Source organism: Triturus cristatus, chromosome 8, assembly GCF_964204655.1.
Source record: "Triturus cristatus chromosome 8, aTriCri1.1, whole genome shotgun sequence".
Taxonomy (NCBI): domain Eukaryota; kingdom Metazoa; phylum Chordata; class Amphibia; order Caudata; family Salamandridae; genus Triturus; species Triturus cristatus.
This window is the reverse complement of record NC_140591.1, coordinates 755,791,795-755,804,625: the sequence shown is the minus strand read 5'-3', so window position 1 is coordinate 755,804,625 and position 12,831 is coordinate 755,791,795.

Below are 12,831 nucleotides of genomic sequence, written 5' to 3'. Positions count from 1 at the left end.
ATATTTTAAAGTATGATATTTTGAATTATTTTTTATAATGTATTCACATCTTATTGCTTGTGATTATATTCGACATAAGATAAGACCCTGGCAGTGTTTAATTTCTAGAAAAAAAAGTGCAGCGGCCCACAGCCGGGGTGCAGAATAGCAAGGCTGTGTTGTTTTGATTCGACTAAATGTCTCTTTCTTCCATCACACTACAGTACCTGTATCTTGATCTTACCTTTGCGGTTTGTTTGTAATTCCCTGCTTCTCCCTTTGTCTCTGTTTTGCTATGTTTCTCTTCCTCTTTCGTTCCCAATTTTCTGCCTATTTTCCACTTGGTCACAGTCTAATGATGAAAAACAGATTGCAGTCCCCAAAATTGAGTGCCTGCCAGTCACGGCCAGCATGGCTCACGGCTGGGAGGGCGGGGGTCACGCTGGGAGGTCACGCAGGGTTGGGGTTTATTTAATAATTAAAAAATAAAATAATTAAACTTACCTTTCCGCCGGCCGGGTCCCACGTCTTCTCTGCTCCTGCTCACCTGCCTCCGGCAGGAACAGGAAGCAGAAGCAGGCAGCCAGGCTTCCTCCCCTAACAAATCATAACGCTGCAAGCAAGGTTGTGATTGGTCAGGACACCACCCAGCCAGGGGCTTATGGGGAGGCCAACCTGCACGGAGAAGGGCAGAGTGCGCATGATTGGTTTGGGTGGCCCCAGGGAGCCGACCAAACAGTCTTTGCGCAGTCTGGAGCAGGGAGGACACACCACTCCTCCCCTGCCCTGCTCGCAGAGCAGCCCCGCCCACCCGCTCGCCCGCAACCAAACCTAAAATGGTAATTACTGAAAGTTATCAAATGGTTTTCTAATTTGACGGATGAATCTCCAATAGCTTACATTTTGTCAAAGTTACCATTTCCACTGCAGTACCGAGAGCTCCATTAAAGACAATAAAGTGGCAGAGGGCCAAGAATGGCTGATATTGACCTCCATCTGCAACATTCAAAAGGTTGTCTTTCTCTTTCTCCATGTTTATTTTAGCATTCTACACGCAAAGGGTGTTGTGTTCCAGTAGCATTATTGCCCTTCCGTGTCGTGCTATTCTGGATATTAAATGACTTCTCCCTTGTTATTGACACTGGTTGTCAATTGAGCATGTAACTCGGTTTGATCATTTAACAGCTCATATTGGCCTCACCATTGTGCTGTAATGCTGTTTTGGAAAATTGAAATGTTGGGAGCTCGGTTGAAGACTAAAGAATGGCCGAGGGCCAAAAATGGCAGGTAAAGACCTTCTTCTCCAACATCCAAATGTTTGTCTTCTGTGTCTCATACTTTAATTTAAAACATTTTACCCTTCATGAAAGGATTGTTCTGATAGAATTATAGCTGTTATCTCTCAGGCTATTCTTTTTGTTAAAGGTCCTCTCTCTAGCTTTAGGACCTTGCCTGCATTTGGGACCTATAACTCTGCTAGAGGACCTTTAACAAATGGTACAATCCTCAGAAGCAGGGTTCAATGCTACATTAAAACATAGGAATGTTAGGAACCTCACTGAACCCAATAAAGTGGCAGAGGGTCAATAAGGTCTGAGGTAAGCCAAATCCATTGTATCCTGAATAGGTGGAATTTCAAATAATTTAGATTCCTTGTATCTTGCGCCATACCAAGGGCCTCATTTAATATATATTTTGATGCACGGCATTGCAGCAAGCCTTCCTGCTGTGCTGCAGTGTGTCAAAATAAACGTGCAGAAATGCGCTGTATCTACAAGATACTACATAGCATACAACAATATCTCTACAGATATTTTTTAGTAGACAATTTGAAAAAAAATAATGAATTGCAACGGATGAAGAAGAAAGGACAAGGAGACAACAGACCAAGAAACATTGATTGGGGAAATTCTTTTTCCATATATTTGGTTGTAAGATCAAGAAAACAAACGCAAAAGCACTGTGTTACATTGAATGTCAGGTAACCTGTACTAAATTGTGCACAAGTGCTAATGAAAAGGTGAACGGTGCTTGTGACACGTGAAGGGGTATACACAGGGGGAAATGAGGCGTAAGAACAAAAATAATATATTCAGTGAACTCTTATTGGTGCCAATCCACTTGATACATCATGAACAAAGGTGTTTTTTTGGGAACCACGAGGGAGGCGCCATGAATTACGCTGCTGAAGTTGATGGCGTTTTGGCCTGTATGCAGTTTAGGCCATCATCAGGACCAGGTTACGAATTTTTAAGAAAACAACAATGCTGCTGGGTGGGAGCAATCGTGCCACCCTGGGAAAAGCACTGTGGATGTGCTGGAGCTCGTGGTGACCGATTTAGGTCAGGGATGATGAACAGAGAGTGTGCCTTGCAAAGCTGTGGCTGGAAGTTAGGGCGCAGGATGCACAGAGGTTGCCATAGAGAAGTGGGAAGAATGGCGCCTAGGGCAAAGAATCTGTTAGTGAAGTTGGCTCACTCAGCGAGCAGGAAGGAATCTGCTTGAGGGGGTCCAAGAATGCTGGGGATCCCAGTAACGCTGGCATGAGGCCAGAGGAGGATACAGCACAGAAGATACAGCACATTCCTGCCCTTCTCCCCTGCACTGGCACACAAACAGCAGCTGTGTGCCAATGCAGACACACTTGCATCATGTTGCAAGGGTACCTGTGTTGCGGGTATGATTGTTTTTGTGCAGGAAGGGAAACCTTCCTGCACAAAAACATTACTTGATGGCATTTTCCTCTTTCTAAGTGTGCTGCAGAATGCAGCATGCATGGAAAGAGGAAAAAAGGAGGAGAAATAAAAGTATTTCACCTTGTTGCGCCACTCCTATGCCTCCCCCTGGGATGGTGTAGGATTCTGATTGCATTCTCAGCTTTACAAAATGTTGTAAATCAACAAATTTGTCAGGTTTCATGGATGTTGCACGGGAACACCCACAACAACACCCATGGAACACCCCTTTCATGCAGAGTAATCAGTGAAAGGGGACCATATTTACAAGGCCATGAAAACTCATGCAGGGTGACTACGTTGCCTTTTAAAAATGGGCAAGTTCATTGTGCTGCCAGTTCATCAAATAAAGGGATATACAAGTGGCACAATGGGCTTGTAAATGAGGCCCCAAGTCTCTCCATTTTGTTATAAGCCCTTGTCTGTGAATCAGGCCAATTACTGTGGAGATTACATTAAAGACTGCTCTAGCCCCTTCGGTAGTGGGTTATAATTCTACTTTAGAACACTGGAATGTTGAGAGAGTGAGTGAGAAGGTGAATAATGGCCCTTACAGGGCATGTGCTCTTCTCTGTTAGTCTAATTATTGTCCTTCTGTTCCTCCCCTTCTATTGAGAACAGTCTTCCTCGAATGTACTAGAAGTGGTATAGCCCTTTTCTTTTTGGCTATAGAGACCATTAAAGGCTGTCTACCTCAATATAAAAGCTCACCCTAGTTGCCTCAAGGAGAGGGTATTTAATGGCCGAAAAGTCCTTTGCCGAGAGCTGTGATACTAATGTGAAGGTACCTCAAGAGGTCTTTAACTTTAGACCCAGCACATTACACCTTTCGCAACTCCTGGTTTGGAAGAATTGAAAACACTTATAGCAGGTTAACTGTTAAAGATCACAGGGACATGAGCATGGTCAATACTCTTGACTTTCGCTACTAGATATGTTAACAATGAGGATGTAATGCACATGTGAATCACTGTCAATTGAAAGATGTGCCGGCAAATATAAGTAATGTCTTAAGGTCATGAGGATCATGGGACATGGGTTCACAGTTTTGACACCCAGAGCCATTTTAATTCTATTATGTTGAATAGTACTCCATTAAAAAAAAGCTATTTTGCTCAATCAGCAGCAGAGGTGAACGGCAAAATGTAACAACTTAGGGGCATATCAACAAGGACTTTATCTCTGCTTTTTTGGATTTAAAAGCCAAAAAAGCAGAGATAAAACTAGTGCCCTATCAGCAACAGGATGCTAACACGCAAATTCGCATGTTAGCACCCTTTTACTCTATGCTTCCCCTTGCATCTCTAATGAGATGCAAAGGAGGTGTTCCAGAGTAAAATAATCGGAGAAATGTCGCTAAGCGACATTTCTCCTATTATCAAGGATATCGTTAACCCTGTTAGCGATAAAAAAAAAGCAGCGCTAACCGCAGTTAACGCTGCTTTTTTACTTCTGGGATTTTTCTGACTTAGCCATGATATCCTATGTAAGGTGGATATCATGGCTAAGTATGTCTATCCCTATCAGTAAGCTATCGCCAAACCTTGTGGGATTATTGCTGTATTTCCAGTGATAATCTCACAATTGGCAGCTTGCACTCTGAATTTTATCGCTTTGGAGATAAGCGTTGCTGATAGCACACTATCTCCGCGATAAAATTCAGAGTTGACCGCTGATAATTATCCTCACGCTAAGAGCGCTGAGCGATAATTATCGCCGGCCCTTGCTGATATGCCCCTTATTTACTTGCGGTTTTCCATAGCACTTAAAGGGCATAAAGGGGAAAGGATGTGCATTACAGCCAGAGCTGCTGACTTTGGAACCCGGGAATCAGCTTTGAGTCTTGGCGTTGGCTCAGCATCCTCTCTCAAAATCACCCTGTGACCTTGTGCATTGTACATTTTGCTAATTGCAAGTGCTTTCTATACCTTCCGGTAGAGATTGTGCTGTACAAAAGGCAAAAAAAGTCCCAGAGTACTTTTAGATGTGGTTATAGAGCCTAAGGCATTTTAGTAAATTTGTGAGTGCTAAAGAGAGAATGAAGCAGTGGTGCTGGAACAATTTTCTGAGTGGGGGTGCTGCCATCAGTGCTACGTCAATGAAGTCATAGGTTTTATGACAAAAACAAGTTTCACAAATTCAGACGTACAACAATAAGGGTGTAGTATGTAACCAGTGGTACATTTTGGAGCACTGTGTGACATAGACATTGTTAAAGTATGGTGTGGTAGTGCACTGTAATTTGCTGGCAGCACATTTTCCATTGAAATGGCCTCTACATTTGCTTGGCTATGTAGTTTTGCTGCTGAAACTACTCAGTGCACAAATAATAACCTGTGTCAATCGGATTTCAGTGAATATTTATCATTTGTGCATCACCAAACAAAGTGTCTTTGTTGTTTTTATCCTATTAAAATGTTTGTTTCCGTCACTCTTCAGAATTGGAAAAGAAAGTGCTTTTATTTGTTCTTTCCTAAATGCTGATTTATTTTGCAATATTTGTAAAGTTCTAGATTTGTTGTGTATTGGAAAATAATTAACTTCCTACAGCCTTTCCTTTCACACTCAGCAGGATTGTTGCATTTTCATATTACCAAATCCTCTCACTTTGCAGTCAAAGAAAGAAAAGTAAACACCCATCTCCATGTTAAAATATGCAGCACTTTGTCGAAAGTTAAAGCATCAAAGATTTGACATCTGTGACAAGATAAAAACTGTGAGAAAATGGTTCTGGCCATCTAACCCACTCGGATTTTTTGCTTTTTGATTAACTGGTGTTTGACCTTTTACTGTGGGAGAGTCTTACAACCTGTGACTCACCCACGGTAAACTCATGGTAAAATGACTGTGCGTGTTTACCGCCAGCGTCTGCCTTTTAAGATAAGGCCACTGCTACGCAACAAGGGTAAGAGACACTTGGATGGTTACACATGAACACGTGTGCACAAGTGTGAGGGCTGAGTATGGGAGACTCTTGTTGTGCACAGTCCAATAACTGCGCACAGGTAGCCTGGTGCCGAAGGGACTCTGCAGGGTTGGGTATTGACCTGGGATAGGCCTTATAATGTTGGTGTACACGGTTAGGGAAAGTCAGTGTGCTTACACTGTCTTTTCTGGAGTGACACTCCATTATACACTGTGGGAAAGGCTGCCTGTTTCTCTGGCTCAGTTCAGGATCAGAGCCCAGGCTTTTAGTCAACCTGCTGGACTGGGTTAATAAACTTCCTCTCCAGTGGCAGGAACAAAGGCCTCACCCCACAAAGGTAGCAATTAACATTGATTAAGTCAGCTCCTGAGGAGGAAGAAGTGGGGTGGATTGCTCTGCATCAATCAGCCAGCTGTCATCCCAAGCCCACTAAACAAACAGAGGGAGCCCAGACCCTGGAGCCAAACCAGGAGGGAGGCTCCTGTGAAGTTTTGCTGAGGCAGGCACTGGCAGTGATGTCAGTGAGGGGTGAAGCTGAGACCCCTGGAGAGCATTTGGAAAGTGACTCCTTAGTGACGCTGTCTTGAAGTATCACAGAAGACTGTGCAGGGAGGCTGGGACAGGGCGACAGGCGATGTGGGACATCAGGATAGGCCAAAGGTGCATCCTTGCTGGAAACTCCAGCCCCCAATTAAAAGGTTCTGCGAGTGGGTGAGAGCTCACTCTTGGTTCTGTTTTTCTGTTGGACACTGGGACTTCAGGCTAACACCATGGACAATTGGAAGGAAGAACCCCAACTGGCATCTGGACTAAGCACTCTATCAATGATTGACCCCAGGCCCAGTGGGGCACTCCCCAGGCCCAGGGAAGCTGGTCCTCTTACCCCCAAGGACTAGTTCGGGGAAAGACTGGGCTTCTCTGCCAAGGAGGAGAGAATCTCGCAGGAAGAGTGGAGTGAAAGGTTGGTGCAGGGAGCCAGTGAAACTAGCTCCCTGCAAGTTTCATCGCCATTAAGGCCAGAACATCTGACAAAAGGTCTCCAGGTGCCTACGGCTCTCCACCAGGAACAAAAAGAGACCAAAATTGTTCAAATCAGCCCCAGTTGCCCCAAATGTTGGCCATTTGGAGGACTCAGGGGCTACCCCTGAGATGAAGGAATTACAGGGGAAGCACCATCCCGCTCCCCCTTGATATCATGAAAGGGGTCCAGGACCCTATCCCTGGGCCCTGTGAAGAGGAAAAAAACAAAGGCGCTGTCGCGCTCCCCTCGCTGGGGAGGCCAGGGACCCAGGCTCCAATCGCTGGGTCCCGAAGACAGACTCTAGACCCCATTGCTTTCGTTGCACGGACCCTGATGTCGACTTCTTTCATATGGTTTGGCAGTCCCCTATAATCAGTAATACACTGACCCGCAGTCTAGAAGGAATGGTCCATTTAACTCTTAGAGTAGCTTAGCTCAGCATCCTCAACGATACAGGTTATGCCAGTGGAGGGAGGGCTCTGGTAGGAATGGCCAAGACGATCTCTCAAAGAGGCATTATATGCAAATGGAAATCACTGGAACCACCACACAGTACTGGAATGGCGGACTGCAATGGACTAGTGTGTCCATCCTTATGTAGGGCTAGAGGGTATCCTTGCAAATAGTGTAAAATCTGGTGGCTGAAGATGGATTATTGTGGGCTAAAGTAGGAGATCCATATTAATGGCTGAGAACTACTTGCTGGACAACACGTGGATACAAATTTGGAAATGGTATTGGATGGTCTGACCAGAGCGTTGTTTATTATTTGACTACAAAATCAAAACACTTGGGGGCCGATTCACAGAACTAATCTGAGACAAAATCCTAAACTTTCTTCTTTTGGTATTCACAGAAGAAATTTAGTAGTAGTAAAGTTAGGATTTTGTCTTCAAGTTAGGATTTTGTCTTAAGTTAGGATTTTGTCTTATGTTAGGATTTTGTCCTAAGACCAAAACTTAAGACAAACTTAAGTTTAATTTAAGTTTAATTTAAGACAAAATCCTAATTTAAGAAAAAATCCTAACTTTACTACTACTAAATGCCTTCTGTGAATACCAAAAGTAGTAAGTTTAGGATTTTGTCTCAGATTTGTTCTGTGAATTGGCCCCAGTGTTTGTAAAATACATAAGCTATAGGTTTTGCCGACAGATGGAAAAAGGCACTCATGCGGTGGACAAGACAAGGCTTATGTCTCTTTCGGTCTTTCCATCTTTCTCTTACCTTTCTTTTTATCATTCTTTCCATGTCTTTCATCCTTCCCATTTATGTCCTTCTTTTCTTCTCTTTGATCTTTTTATTACTTCATTCTTCCCATCTTTTGTAATTTACTATTTATCTTTCTTTCCATTTTCCTGTCCATGTTTCCATATTTCTTCCCATATTCACTTTTGGCCCTCTTTTTTTCTATTGTATTACTTCCTTCCCATAATTTTCTTTTTTCTTTATATCTTCTTTCCCTTGTTCCTTCTTTCTTTCTAACATTAGAACCTCCGTTTTCATTCCTAGTTTCACCTTTCTTCCTTCTTTATTTTATTCATTCAATAAACTTTATTCGGTCTAAGTTGAGAACATAGCTCATAAAAGTATATATATAAAAAAATAATTATTCTTTCTAAAAACTAATAAAAGCCGGTAGATAAAAGGACCCGTGGCAGTCCCAACGCAATAGGGCTTCAATTTTAGCAGTTTTACATTACACGAAATTTCACGGTTTAATCACTGTACTCTATACAATAGGTGCAATAAACAAGCAGCATTCTTCACCCACCCAGCCAACCATAAATTAAAAACAGCTAGAAATTAATTTAAATATAAAGCAGCATTCACTGTCTTAGAATGCATTGTAAAATAACATAATTTGTACAATCCTTTATCATATCAAGTCTGAGTCACGTGGTCAGTTCCCATATTATTTTTTAAAAACTCAAATGAGCAGATTGCTAAGGTTTACACAGTTCTCTATTATGAAAGATGTCTCCTACGCATGCAGGCCCACAAAAATGATGGTACACAGAAACAAACATAAGGATCATGAAGCTTCTTCAGGAAAAACAAGGCAATACAACATTGATTAAAATTGTGCCCCTTTAGGAGAGGTAAAATGTCTCTAGACCTCTGTTCTTTATAATAATGACAGAAGAAAAAGAGGTGAAGATCACATTGCACTGATAGTTTATCGCATGGGCATGGTGCCAACTCACTAAAAGAATACTTTTTGACTGGAAAGCCCAACATCAGAGGGATAAAGTTGGTATGAAACCATAACAGGATGAACCTATGCTGTAAATTTCTCACTCCTTCCAGATATGAGTATTTGTCCTCCGTTAAAGGTGGGGTCAAATGGTAAAATTATACAGCCAGTTTTACACAATAGCTTTCCTTCCTTACATAGGCTGCCTTTGCTAGGAGTCTCTTTTTTGGAAATTTGGAGCAGGAACTGGGGTTTGTATACAATTCAGGTACACCTAGCGAGTGCAACGTGGATTTCATGTGTTGTAACCAAGCAATTTTATGTGCCTTGTCCAATAACATACAATTTTGTATTATGGCCTGGTTAAGATCCACAGTGTTTCTTTTCCAAATTGAATGACACAGCATGATCGGGGCAAGTCTCACTATGTCCGTTATATAGGGTAAGCCCAGTTCTAGGTGGCAGACATAATTAGAAAATGAGACAGTGAGAGAGGCAATCCTCTTCAAGAAGCTGTCCTCTATCTTCTGGAGGGAATCTATTGGTACCATTCTCCAAAATCCTGCCCCATATGTTGTGGCCGAAATCGTTTTTGCACTATAGATCTTTTTTATAGTCGCTATAGGTTTTGAACCCAGTTTCTTAATAAAACTAGAGACTGCAGCCAAAGTTCTTTCCATTGTTAGTGCCATGCAACTCACTATGTGTGACCAAGGTTTTTTCTGTCAAATAAAACTCCCAAGTAGGAGAAGGTCTCCGCTACTGCTAATTTTCTAGTCCCAATATGACAGGATGGTATCCTATTGGCAGGGTGTGCTCCTGACACCATGACAAAGGATTTGGACTCATTAACCTTTAGATTCAAGGATGACATAAAACAGACAGTTCAGGCTGGACTGTTCCCATGAGGCACAGGGTCAAGACTGATTTGCATATGTCCAGGTCTAAGCTGGGGTGGCATGGTGAGCAAAAGACTGATGGTTTTAACCCAGATCTCTTGACTGGGGGTGAATGTTTTGATTTGTTATGCATTCCGTCCATCAATTGTGTGTCTTTTGCTTTCTCACCCTAAGTGTGCCTAGTTTGCCCAGACGTGGGACCTAGGCTCACTGTGCCACTGGATTCAAGCTATCTGGGCTGATGAGGTGTGAAACCCCAAAACCAGTCCTAGGATGCTTGTTTCTGGTCCAGGGAGGACCTGGCTTGGCAGTTCGGACTGGACTGGACTGTTCCCATGAGGCACAGGGTCAAGACTGATATGCATATGGCCAGTTCTAAACTGGGGTTGCATGGTGAGCAACAGAATGATGGATTTAACCCAGACCTCTTGACTGGGGGTGAATATTTTGAATTGTTCTGCATTCCATCCATGAATTGTGTGTCTTTTGCTTTCTCACCCTAACTGCGCCGGATGTGCCTAGACGTTGGTCCCAAGCTCACTGTGCCACTTGATTCAAGCTATAATGGCTGATGAGGGGTGAAACCCTGAAACCAGTCCTAGGATGCTTGTTTCTAGTCCAGGAAGGACCTGGCTTGGCAGTTCGAGCTGGACTGTTCCCATGAGGCACAGGGTCAAGACTGATTTGCATATGTCCAGGTCTAAGCTGGGGTGGCATGGTGAGCAAAAGAGTGATGGATTTAACCCAGATCTCTTGACTGGGGGTGAATGTTTTGATTTGTTCTGCATGCCGTCCATCAATTGTGTCTCTTTTGCTTTCTCACCCTAACAGTGCCAGAAATGCCCAGACGTGGGCCCAAAGCTCATTGTGCCACTGGATTCAAGCTATCATGGCTGATGAAGGGTGAAACCCCGAAACAGGTCTTAGATTGCTTGTTTCTGGTCCAGGGCGGACATGGCTTGGCCGTTCGGGCTGGACTGTTCTCATGAGGCACAGGGTCAAGACTGATTTGCATATGGCCAGGTCTAAACTGGGGTGGCATGGTGAGCAAAAGATTGATGGATTTAACCCAGATTTCTTGACTGGGGGTGATTGTTTTGTTTTGTTCTGCCTTCCGTCCATCAATTGTGTGTCTTTTGCTTACTCACCCTAAGTGCACCAGGTATGCCCAACCAGGTATGCCCCAACGTGGGTCCCAAGCTTACTGTGCCTCTGGATTCAAGCTATCATGGCTGATGAGGGGTGAAACCCCGAAACCGGTCCTAGGATGCTTGTTTCTGGTCCAGAGAGGACCTGGCTTGGCGGTTCGGGCTGGACTGTTCTCATGAAGCACAAGGTCAAGACTGATTTGCATATGGCCAGGTCTAAGCTGGGGTGGCATGGTGAGCAAAAGAATGATGGAATTAACCCTGATCTCTTGACTGCGGGTGACTGTTTTGATTTGTTCTGCATTCTGTCCATAAATTGTGTGTCATTTGCTTTCTCACGATAAAACAGACATAGGCATCTATTAGACGTTGGAGAGCTTCTCCTGTCCTGGCCATTAGGACAGCATCGTCCGCATAAGCCAGGATCGGTAGTAGAGCTGGGGGGAAAGATGGAACGTCTACCGCAGATTCTGTTAAGGTGGCTTCCACCCCGTTTGTGTATAGTGAAAACAAAAATGGGGCAAGCACACAGCCTTGTCTGACTCCTCTCATGAATTGAAAGGGCCTTGTGCATTCCCCATCCCTTCCATAACAAACACACAATGTCACCTGTGAATACATTTCTTGGATTAAATTGATCAACTGGGGATCAATACCCGTCTCTGACATTATAGCCCATATCTTCACACAGCTCACACATTCAAAAGCTGCCGTTAGGTCCTTGAAAGCCATGTAAGTCTGCCCATGCTTTGCTGTGGCATCGTTAGCGATGGTCACAATAAGTTTCAGACATTGATCAATCGTGCCTCTGCCTTTCTGAAAGCCATACTGAGTTGGCATCAAGATATTTTTTTTCCCTCGCCCAGTCTTCCAGCCTATTCAGTAGGACACGGCCCAACAGTTTGACAGTGCAGTCTAAAAGGGAGATAGGACGATAATTCTGGGGGTTAGATTTATCACCCTTTTTATGTATTGGGACGATAATGCTTGTTTTCCGTGATAGAGGTGGACCCTTCTTGGAAATTTCGTTAAATATAATGGTTAGCAGTGGGGCCCACAGCTCTTGAGATTCTAAAAAGAAATCAATGGGGACCCCATCTGGACCTGGTGCTTTAGCATGACTGCACTTGACCAGGGCGATTCTCACTTCATCTAAATTTAAAATCATAGTCTTGCTTCAAAGCTCTAAAGGGACAAGTGATTCACCCCTCGACACAGTCTTACTCACAAAAATACCTTCAAAATGCACCATTCATGTGTTTTCATCCACGTGGTTATCCAGGGTTTTCTCTGTGTTGTTCTTTAAAAAAGGTATGTTTACAACTTTCTACAATTCCCTACTGTTATTCGAAGATGCAGCCGTAGCAGATTTTCCCAAGGCCTTTTCTTTTATTTCCGCTTCCCTATTTTTCCTATATTTCTTATATTTCTTGCATAAATCCTTACTCAGGAGCTGGTCTCAAAGAGATGCTTTGAGAGCCTTACGGAGATCCTGTAAAGCCTGGACACAAGCCTTATCAAACCATCGAGTTTCTGGCCTCTCCTTAGTATATAATAAACTTTATTTCATTCAGACTGACCACAAAAGTGCCAAGACATACATAAATTATTACAAATCTCATTGGTACCTAGGGACACTTTAAATATAGAATAAAAAATAAAAAAAAAATAGAAAACTATATCCATTTAAAATCATTTGGTTAAAAAGATAAAAGAAAGCAATGAGCTCTTGAGCCTCAGGCCTTCTAATGGTATTAGTTAATACAATGCATACTAGGAAGAATCCAGACTACTGTTCACTAGCCATGATTAAAAAAGACATAATAAAACAATTTATCAGGATAACTAATGACATTCATAACTTCCTTCTCTATCTTCCCATCACGCCTTGAAAGTGCCAACCTGCATGAGCAAAGATTAATGCTAGTT